Here is an 11078-nt window from a genome sequence, read left to right on the forward strand (position 1 = left end):
ACATATGTAACTAACAGAAATAGTTTTGGGACCGGTATGAACCATAGTCCTATTACTTTGCTTCTATTTTCGAAATTCCAAACGAAACCTGTGATTACTCCCTTTTTATTTTTGGGGTCCGTTAAGTATATAACTTTAAAAACTATTAATATTCCAGAAAATAGCGATTTATTTCTTAACATAGCCTCCTTTTAGCTAGTTACATTGACCCAGATGTTCTAAAGTCTTCATTTGGAAACAAAATAAAGGCATGCGGGGGAAAATTTGTAGATCGCGTAGCAGTTCTTATTTTAATTCGTTCAGTGGGCCGCAGCGTCGAAGGTGATTTGAGTCAATTCGGTGTCATGGTAGAAGATCACGTTTTCTCCGTTAAATGTAGCCGTTTGCTCTTTTGCAAGGAGGTGGTTGTTGTATCCGTTGTTCACATTTTTAAGAAAACTACCGAAACGTCCCCTGTCGGTAAAAACAAATCTTCGAGTCCGGTTCGGTTAATTTTAACTGTAGAAACCGAAAAGAGTTTGCTAGATTTCTCTTGCGATAAAGCTGAATCCTGTAAGAGTATTATTCTAGAACAACATTGAAGTATACATCCTAGGTTGTGTATTTACTAGTTTGTGACAAACAGTGGCGTAGCTACAACTTCGGGCGCCCGGGGCCAAGGATGTTCTGCCGCCCCCTTTATCTACCAACCTACAAGTTTCATGAGGTGATTCGAACAAAAATGTATTTTTACAAACTATCTTCGATATTAAGTATATAAAATTACAACAACCACCATATCTTCGATATTAAGTATATAAAATTTAGGAACTAGAAGCCACGCAAATTCTGAAGTTCCAAAATTCTCACAATACGGTTTTTAAGGAAATTGATAGTAAATTTACAAGACATCTTATTAAAAGCCATAGAAAAAACCCATTTTCGCCCTATATCTTGTACACTTTTGAAACAATTTGCAGGAATTTTTGCCCGAATTGGAGTTTTTAAATACCATTTTTGAAAATTTGGAGAAATAAAAGTATTTGTTACATTCAAGACATAGGATAACTGTGAGAGTGACACGTCGCTAGACAAAGCTAGAAAAGTGCATCTTTAAGTTCTTTCACTATTTTTAAGAAAGATATAAGCCAAAAGATAAAAGACAAATTCAAAGACTGAAGAGTATCCGAGTAAAAATTAATATTTTTCATTGTTATTCAGATTATTATATTGTGAGTGCACAACTCTTTATCTTTTATAATAAATTTTGTAAAAAAATTTGTTGAAGTATTTTTCTGAATATTAAAAAACAGCGAAGATCGTTTTGCTGCCCCCAAGACGTTGCGCCCGGGGCGAAAAAAATGGCGGCAGAACTGAAAGTTTACGAAGAAAAACCAAGAATCTGCCGCCGACAAACGAAACGCGAAAATTTCTGCGTGAGAAATTGCGAAGAATACTACAGGGTCTCAGTGTACATTCTTTTATTGGATACAATCGGCGCAGATTTGATGACGCGCTTTTCTAGAGAAATATTGGATGGCCTTCAACTGGGTTGCTGCTTCCAAAAAAAGTATGAGCTTTGAAAACCAAAGAAATGGAAAATCACGACAGTGTTATATAATACATTGCAATAAAGTATGGCACCCGCACGTCTACATACGATTTATAATGTGCTTTTTAAATTTATTAGCAATTGATATTAGAAGTTCCATTCGAAATTTTATCACATGATATTCAATTGTATAAAGATTAAATAAGTTTTAATATAATAATCTTCATATTTCATGTTATCTTGGCAACCGACTTTGACATCACAGTTTTGAGAAAAACGCACTTTTCACGATTGTATCCCCAAAACTATTACCCAGATCAACTGAAGCATTTAGAACAATGCTCTAGAGGTGTTATAAAATCGATTTTTTGAAGTTGTGAAACCCATTTAACCCCTTAACTACATAATGTTCGGAATGTTTCGCCGCCATCATCTATCCCTCCGACAATCGATTTAAATATCTAGCACATACGAAAGCATTTATAAGCAAACGCTTGCATAAACTTACGTCCAGATTGTGTATATCTATATATGAATGTATCTATAAGCATATGTTCATAAGTACGCATCTATGTCGTTCATAATAAAAAGATCTTATGAAACAGGAAAAACACATTATTAGCAATTTCACTATAACTAGACATAAGTTGCTTGCAAGTCAACAATTCGAAATTGTGTTGCACGAGTATGTGGCATTGAACAGAAAATCACTTCAACTAACTAAATTCACACAATAAACAGGCATCACAAACACGAAACAGTGAAGCAGAAATGAGAAAGAGGAAAACAAACGCAAATGGCGAAGATTGATTTAATGGTGGATGTTGTGCTGCGGAGAGAAAGGTTATGATGCTGCAGAAGCGGAAGGCAGAGCGGCATGGTCACAAGCCCTTTGTGTAAAAGTATGTGTTTATTTATTAGGGTTTTCTTTACTTCACACTCACACAACATAAAGTCAAACGTATCTGCGTGTGTGTTGTGTTGACAAACACAAATGCAGTTGCAAAGCAAATTGACAGAGATTCGAAAAGTGGGCGGTCGTTGAGAGCGTTAACTGGCCAATCACTGTGCTTTAATTTTTCACAGGTAATAAGAGAGAACTTGTGATAATTTGTTATTGTCTTTTGACTTTCCTGTCTCAGCCAACATGCCATTTTCATATGTATGTATGTATGTACATGTATACATAATACACACGTATGTATGTATGTATGTACATATAAAAATATATATAGTACCAAATTGTGTATATGAATGAGCGTTGTACAAATCTTCTCCTTGCCCTTATGTTGCTTGTATTTTATTACCCTAGCTCTGGGTTTTGTTTAAAACGATAGGAATATCTGTACATACTTTTAATATACAAAAAACCTTTATTTGATGGTGATGTGAGCATGTGCGCCTAAACTCGTACCTACATGTTCCGCTTTGAATTTTCTTGTCATATCAATTTATTTTTCCTGAAAAAACACATTAACATATCTATATACATATGTATGTATGTATGTACAATACATACAGTGCCTCACAAAAGTACTCAAAAAATTATTTTTAAGAAAGAAATTCTTAAAAAAGTTTTATTATTATTAAAATATAATGTTTAATTTCTGTATTGCAAGAAACATACATATGTATATGTATGTACATACATACATATATGTACATATGTATTATAGTATTGTTCATCTAACGGTTGTACGTATCACCTAAATATGTATGTGAATGATCAGGATGACGAGAAAAGTTGAAATCCGTATAAATGTCTGTCTGTCCGCCCGCCACATATCTCGGGACTCGATCGATCGATTTCGACTATATTTAGTACGTAGCATTCTCTTCATATTCCCATATCACAGTGCGAAAATGAATACGAAACGGACTACAACCACGCCTACTTCCCATATAACACAAAGTTAAATTCCACTTGGAAGGATGGGGTCATGTGTAGAAGTTCACGCAAGTGAGGAAAGTTCTCTGATCGCCATTCACTTGGGAGTGGCCAGAAACGATTCTTTTACATATGGCTCAAGCAGCTCACGACTTCCGGTCTTTGACCAAGTATCCTCTGGGTAGCATAAGAACATCCGTTTGAAGGCGAGCTAAAGTGAGAAGGCGAAACATACCCTACATAGGGTTGTCCGCTGGGTTTGGGACCCGCCACGTAAAAAAAAAACACCCCAATGAAAAGACGCAACGAGCCTCGCATGAGTAAGCCCCCTTTTGATGACGACCATGGCAAACGAAATAAGGACTACGATATTAGGGCATGCACCTGGAATGTCCGGTCCCTTAATTGGGAAGGTGTCGCTGCCAAGCTGGTTGATGTCCTAGTTAGAGTGAAGATAGATTGAGAAGAGAACTACATTGGCCATATAAAGGAGCGCACATTTAGTGTGGGATTCGTGGTGGGAGAGAGACTCCGTCGCCGAGTACAGTAATTCACCCCGGTGAATGAACGTCTAGCCACAATCCGCATCAAAGCGAGGTTCTTCAACAAAGGTGCCTTCTATGAGCGCTTGGAGCACACCTATGAGCGCTGCCCCCGCCACGATGTCAAAATCGTGTTTGGCGACTTTAACGCCAGGGTGGGCAAAGAAAGTATCTTTGGCACGACGGTCGGTAAATTCAGCCTCTACGAGGAAACATCCCCAAATGGGTTGAGGCTGATCAACTTCGCTGGGGTCCGAAATATGGTTATCTGTAGTACAAGATTCCAGCATAAGAAGATTCATCAAGCCACCTGGCTGTCTCCGGATCGAAAAGCCACCAACCAGATCGATCATGTTTTATAGACGGAAGACACGTCTCCAGTGTTTTAGATGTGCACGCGCTCCGAGGTCCTAACATCGACTCGGACCACTATCCTGTTGCAGCCAAGATTCGCACCCACCTCTGTGTAGCAAAAAACCCACGCCAACAAACACAAGGAAGGTTCGACGTCGAGAAGCTGCAATCAAAACAGATAGCCGAACGATTTTCTACTCGACTTGCACTCCTGCTCTCTGAGAGCACTCGTCAACAACTCGGTATAAGGGAACTGTGGGACGGCATTTCAAACTCCTTGCTTACAGCTGCAACCGAAACCATTGGTTTTCGAAAAATGCAAAATAACAGCTGGAACGACGAGGAGTGCCGTGTTGTAGCAGTTACGATCGACCAAGGCAGTGAGAAGGCGAACCCGATTCCCCAATCGATGACGATGGAGCAGACGCTCCATTGTCCGACCATGAGAAGTTCCAATATCAATTACCCGTCTGAAGAACAACAAAGCAGCGGGGGCCGATGCATTACCGACTGAGCTATTCAAACACGGCGGCGAAGAATTAATAAGGAGCATGCACGAAAGCATGCCCAACGATTGGAATTTAAGTGTGCTCTGCCCAATCCACAAAAAGGGAGACCCCACAATCTGCGCCAACTACCGTGGGATAAGCCTCCTTAACATCGCGTATAAGGTTCTATCGAGCGTATTGTGTGAAAGATTAAAGCCCACCGTCAACAAACTGATTGGACCTTATCAGTGTGGCTTTAGACCCGGAAAATCAAAAAACGACCAGATTTTCACCATGCGCCAAATCTTGGAAAAGACCCGTGTAAGGAAAATCGACACACACCACCTCTTCGTGGATTTCAAAGCTGCTTTCGACAGCACGAAAAGGAGCTGCCTTTATGCCGAGATGTCTAATACGGCTGTGTAAACCGACGTTGAGCAACACCAAAAGCGCTGTCAGTATCGGGCAGGACCTCTCCGAGCGGTTCGATATCAAACGAGGTTTCAGACAAGGCGACTCCCTATCGTGCGACTTCTTCAACCTGCTGCTGGAGAAAAAAATTCGCGCTGCAGAATTTAATCGAGCAGGTATAATCTTTTATAAGAGTGTACAGCTGCTGACGTATGCAGGTGATATTGATATCATCGGCCTCAACACGCGCGCCGTTAGTTATGCTTTCTCCAGACTGAACAAGGAAGCAAAGCAAATGGGTCTAGCAGTGAACGAGGGCAAGACGAAATACCTCCTGTCATCAAACAAACAGTCGTCGCACTCCCGACTTGGCTCCCACGTCACTGTTGACAGTCATAACCAGGGGCGTCGCGAGGATCCAGATCATGGGGGCGTGAGTCCCTTTGAAATGCCGACTTCAAGAATTTGCCGATTTAATGTGTATGTTTATAAATATATATAAAATAAGGATATCTTCATTTCTGATAAGGTATTACGGAGAAGTTTGTTTATTCGAACACTCGTTCATTTGAACGCCGATTCACTCGCTGATTTGAATTTTTAACATTGCTGTATACCTATATGATACGATATGATAAACTAATCATAATCTCCTTGGTCAATTTAAACAGAACGAGTTTCTTGTGAATATAAATATTGCACATATAAAAGTAAATTAGGACATAACCGACTTTTGAAAGAATGGCGATGGATAGTAAATTCATTCTTCGAACTTAAAAAAAAATATATTCAACCACTGTTATTCGAGCATTGTAGTGTTTTAATAATCCTCGTGGAAATTACGAAAAGGTGTCTTTTTAAGCTTGCTTCCGCAATTATAGAGCTATTTATTGCGTTTTACTGAAGTTAGAATTTTCATAAATGCCGGCTAGTGAATTCGCAATGGATATGACGTAAAAATTAATGTGCAATAATATATTTTGATGAAAATCTTAAAAATATTCAATAAGTTTTGACAACAAATTTCCGGGTACTTGGCAACTCTTAGTGGAATTGCCGAAATGAACTTTCAAATTTTTAGTTATGATATTAAAACGGGCAAAAATGCCGACTCGTTCATAGATGGGGGGGTGTCAAATTCCACTTGATTCTTTCCCTTTACAGTATACAAATTAAGAAGTAATTAATAGATCGGAATAAAATTTTGCACTAATAATTCTTATAAAGTATGGCAGCTTACGACCAAAACGAATATGTGAACCCCAGTACCTATAGTTCATTTCGTTCAATGTGTGAGATAAGCAATTGAAATTCAAAAAGAATCCTTTCAGTAGTATTTTTTTGGATCAAAAATGATTTGAATCGGGTCAATACTTCCCTGAGCCCCTACATACATACATACCTAATGCTAAGACTTTCGAACTCTTATGCTGGATATATCCGCCAATATTGGAGTTATCTCAATGAAAATTACAGAACATGTTTTACTTAACACTGTATACCTTTTTGCCTAAAATAGATACAATTGGGCGAAAACTTGACCTACCGCCCTATAACTATTGCCAGGATTTTCGAACATCCACTTGACTTCGTTCCAAACGATTGGTGATTGTATGTAAGATACCTTAATAAAACCCAGAGAAAATTTTCTTAGTATGTGGCAAGACCGGAAGTCATGAGCTGCTTGAGTCATATATAAAAGAATCGTTTCTGGCCACTCCCAAGTGAATGGTACTTAGATGGCACGTTTAAAGTAGTTTAAATTCATATTTTTACTGAAAATAAGTTTTGATTTTCCAAAAGATAATTCTGGAAACCAAAATCTTGTGGGTTCATTTTTACTAAAAAAGTGTATTTTCGCATACTTTTGAGAGGCAGTGTACGAGTGTAATCGTACAATGAATATTTGTGAGTAAAAAGTAAGGAAATGCTCAGTGCGGACGAAACTGAAAAATCGCTATTCTTTAAAATTACGGAGCTACTAAATGTATGTAAATGTCATCGAAAATCTTTGGTATCTGCGCTTTTTGCTTGTCACGCGTTGCGGACGTATAGTATATACATAAGTATGTATGTAGAATGAATAAAATCGAGTGAAAACTCGCTCTAAACCCCATATAACTGACAAGCCTGTAGTACCTGGAAGTATTATCCCGGCATTAATCCTTGTTCAGTTATACCCGAACTTAGGCCTTCCATGCTTGTTTTATAATGTGTTTAGAAAAAATTTCTCGACGTTGTTAAATAATAATTGCTAATTAAAAACTAATTAATAAATTACCCTTTCCACTAAGTAAGAGATGAACATAATTAGACTAGCAGTAGGTCGCACAGGCAGTGTCCTGAAATAAATCCTTCCCATCATTTTGAAATTTTCCTTTTAGATAACTCGGTATCTATTATTCAGTGGCGTATCCTTTCTACGAAAAAAGCTTCGTAAATTCTTTTAAATTTGAATTAAAATTTAAGTTTGACTCATGAAACCCATTAGGAACCGCTACTGCTATTATTATTACTACTATAGGGTTGAACAAACAACCGTTAAATCGTTACGTTTATCGTATATTGTGTACCATTTCGTTATTGTATAATTAGTCATTTGCGCAATGGTTGTGCTTTGTACTTACGATCTTTCTCTGCCCCCGACGCCTTGGTGTCTGTACCATGATATACGAAAATATAGTATGTATGTATCTGTATCTACCTTAATATGTGCACATAAAAGTTTGGGTATACGGCGACTCGTATTTGCACAGTATCATGAAAACAAACTGACTACTGAATGAATTAGCCTGCACAATGTTTTCAATACTGTACTTTACGAGAATGACATAAAACAAATTTATTTTCCTTTTATTAAGATGTCCTAATAGTTTTTTAATGCATAACTCGAACCAAAACGTATCATTTGACTAATCTTCATACTAGACAACTTTGGTGCGTACCTGAAATACATTAGCGGAAGGTTTCAAAAGGAAAGGTTTAATTAAGATGAATAATTTTTTAATATTAGTTACCATCTATTTTGTAGACAATACATAAATTAAATGAGCAATTAAAACCATGAAATAATCGAGACATACGATAATAAGAAGATGATAAGTGCATCCATCCTACTTTGTATTTCTCAGTGTTCAGATCTCAATTTTATTTAATAATCACCATTAAGAAATTGAAATTGTCTGCCTATTTTCTGAGTAGAGAGGTGAAGATCATTCTATAGTAAAAAGCAAAATATATTATAAATTCGCTTAAATTTCAATCCGAGCAAGCAAAGTTTATATGTAGCGGAAATAAAGAGTCATAATTAAGTACATATGAAAGCGTAAAATGGCATTAAAACATTACTTTAACGAAATCTATTTGTTTTTTTAATTTCAGAGGATCCAGTTCAGAGATATAGTGACCACCACTTAACGTCTTTTTTGAGAGAAGCTCCCGGAGATCAGCTTTAGTTCCTTTCCAAATAAATATTTTTACTCATACTGAGTCTTATAATACAGTTAAAATATACCATAATTTCTTTATTTTCGACTTCCATCTGTATATAACCCCTTAACTAAGTATGGAACTGAATTGAAGGTAAGATGTTATTGAAGAGAGTAATTTATCTTAAGGGGGGTAGGGTTTTTCACTTTCGTAAAATCGATTTTTTTGTCCTATCTTATTGTTTAACATTTCAAGAATATGTCCTTAACATTTTAAAACGATAGAAGTAATATTCTTTAAGTTATCGTCTTATTAGTCTCCTGGCCTTTAACGCTCTAACTCTAACAGCTGAGAGCGGTCGGGATAGAAGTGCAGCTTTAGGCGTGTTTCCTCAAAACTACTTTTTCAAAGTCCGTGTTCACTGTCATTTCAAAACTACTTGATCGATTCATTTCAAACTTTGAACACATTTTTAACATATAAAATACCGTCCCCCAACGTTTATTAAATATTTTTTTTTTCATTAAGGGTGTTTTCCACCCACAAAATGGCGGAATTTTTAGTGGAAAAATAACAGTTTTACACTTTAGATGGCCGCCAAAAATTTTTGAATCCAGAAAAAAAAATTCAGAGAACGTTGGGGGAAAGATTTGATTATAGTTAAACAAATTTTTCTTTATTTTTTATTTTCGCATAATTTCCAGCCGAGTTATGGTGAAAACCGCAAAGGCCTTTTTTCTGAAGTGTTTCCGTGAGAATATCTGTTACCGGCTTATGCCTCAATATTTCTGCATAAAAAAAATACCTTACATTGTCAAAAGTGTGCTCTATAATGTACAAAAGGTCCGAATAAAATTACTCAATCCAGATTTGAGAAATAAATTTAAAAAAAAGTCTTTTTTTTACCGTGAAAACCCTAAGAGTGGTTTTGAATTAATCATTAATCGAAAACATATAAAGTGCAATAACTAGCCGTAAATTAAGATAATGAACTCAAATTTTACACAACGAATCCCAATAAGCAGGGGCACAGGTGGTTTGAGATTTTTTTTTAAGAGGACGTGGCCCCACCTTCTAATAAGTTTAATGTATAGCTATATCACCTAAATTTGTATAGGACTAATTCTGTCAACATTTCTCACGTGTGTGTGAAAATTGGCGAAATCGGATGATAATCCTGCCCACTCTTTAATCGGGCTTACGCATCATCTACTCCCCATATAACATAATTTGAAATTCCATCTGATTCTTTCATATTTGGTATACAAATAAAACACCAATGAATATTACGGTATATAACTTTATATTAATAATGCCTTTGAAGTGTGGCATCCAATGACCAAACATTTTACAAATCGAGCTGAAACTATTCAAGCTCCAAGTTATCAAATCAGTGCCTATAGTTGTCTTTATACCGAAAATATAGGTCATTGTATGAGATATATAATTGAAATTCGGAAAAAGTCTTTAGTTTGCTAAGAGTATGTCATTGTGTCAAAGTTTATTTCAATCGGGTCAATACTTCCCTTAGCCCGCACATGCTCGTGTGATTTTATACCGCGTATACCGGCCAATATGTTAGTTGTCTCAATGACAGCGAATTTCACTAACCTTTGGGCCTATAATTGATAAAATCGGGTGGAAACTTGACCTAGCGGATATATAACTTATAATAGAATTTTCAAACATCCGGACGACTTTACTTCATATACATATATTGGTTATGGTATGTGAGATACCTTAATAAAATCCTGACAGCATTTTTAATTAGGATTGTGGTATGTTAATATTAAATGGTATTGGCTAAAATAGATAAAATCCTAAAATCGATTGAGAATGGTTTAGTAAAATTTTCGTTTTGATTGTAATCTATTCACGATTTCGTCGAACAATGAAGTTGAACCCTTTGCACAATTTTCCAATATTGCCAACACCTGCAAGTTGCACTAGTATAAAATTTTCGGGTACATCGGATTTTGGCCCTTCTTTACTTGTTTTATTAAGTCTTAGGCCAAATGATGCAACTAATAAAATTATACCTCATTTATTATTCTAACTTCATTAGTTTTTTCATGTGTATAATCAAAGTCGTAATTTTTAAATTCCAAGCTGAAGAAAGCAGAAAACGATACCAAACAAGGTTTCAGACAAGGCGACTCCCTAACGAGCGGCTTCTTTAATCTACTGCTGAAGACAATAATTCTTCTACAAGAGCGTAAGCCGATGTTTTTGATAGCATTGCCCTCAACATCCGCGCCGTTAGTTCTACTTTCTCCAGACTAGATAAGGAATTTAGATAATTTCGTCTATCTTGGGACCAGTTTTAGCAACAACGTCAGCCTTGAAATCTAACGCAGAGTAACTCTTGCCAACAGGTTTGAATTTGCGACTGAGTACATATGGATTAAAGTAATATTTTATTGAATTTCTTTAAA

The sequence above is a fragment of the Bactrocera tryoni genome, chromosome 3, assembly GCF_016617805.1.
Source record: "Bactrocera tryoni isolate S06 chromosome 3, CSIRO_BtryS06_freeze2, whole genome shotgun sequence".
Taxonomy (NCBI): domain Eukaryota; kingdom Metazoa; phylum Arthropoda; class Insecta; order Diptera; family Tephritidae; genus Bactrocera; species Bactrocera tryoni.